We start from the raw sequence: 1,074 nt of genomic DNA on the forward strand, positions 1-1,074 counted from the left end.
ACACGAAGCTGCCGTTAACCCACGGACCCTCAAAGGAACACGAAATGAAGCCCCTGGCTCTGGGGGAGGGAGGGACGGACCCTGCCACACTGCTGGGGAGAGGGTCCCGGCAGCTCCCGGCGCTCACTCCGGCAGCTTGTGCAGGAGCAGCGTTTTTGAGGACTTTCCACCATTTCCGCCTCCGCGAGGGGCACACGGAAACAGGGAAAGGAATCAAGTTTGGGATGGCTTCAGGGCAGCGGGGCCTCGGCATGGCCTCGCTGAGCGTGGCATGGGGACGCCGGCACGGTGCCGCTGCAGCTCGGGCTGCCCCAGTTTGGTGTGGGGAGGGGGGGAGGCTTGGAGCAGCTGCAGGGATGGGCTCCAGATGTGTGGGGAGCGGGAGGAGGTGTTCGTCCCCATAAGCCTTTTGTACGGTGACCGAGCATGTCTGCGGGGCTGGGGAGACCCCGAATCCTCCCATGAAGGCTGTCAGGTTTCCGCGGCTGTTTGTGGGAGTTCTCCCCTTCCCGCTGCCATCGCTTGGCCACGGCAGGGAGACGGGAGCCAGCGGGATATTCCCGGTGCAGCTTGCCCCTGGCACGGGCTGCCACAGCCCCTGCATGGTGCTGGCACGTCGTGGCACTGTCCCCGTGCTCTGCGGTGGTACCCCCCAGCCGGTCACAGCAGTTTCCCCCACCCCCATCCCGGAATAGGGTGTATGGGGGATGGAGCCCATGTGGAACCTCAGGAGGGGCTCAGTGCAGCAATCCCCACTCCCACCCGTGTCCGCAGCCCCCATCCTCACTGGGGGAGTCCCCTGGAGCCCTGACACCCCTCACCCCCCTCCCAGTGCCAGCGTCCTCGCGCAACGGCAAGCTGCCATGGCGACACTCTCACCCGGCCAAGGGAAGAGATGGTCGATGCCGGGTCCCCGCTGTCCCCACACCTCGGTGGTGCCTCTGCTGGTCCCCAGCTCCCACAAAGCCCCACAGCCGCTTACCTCTGCGGAGGGGGTGGGGGGTGGGGACAAGTTGGGGACCCCTCGGTCCACCCACTGCCTTGTCGCTCCCACCGGCGGCGGTGATGCCCTCC

The sequence above is a fragment of the Charadrius vociferus genome, unplaced genomic scaffold, assembly GCF_000708025.1.
Source record: "Charadrius vociferus isolate BGI_N301 unplaced genomic scaffold, ASM70802v2 scaffold544, whole genome shotgun sequence".
NCBI lineage: Eukaryota > Metazoa > Chordata > Aves > Charadriiformes > Charadriidae > Charadrius > Charadrius vociferus.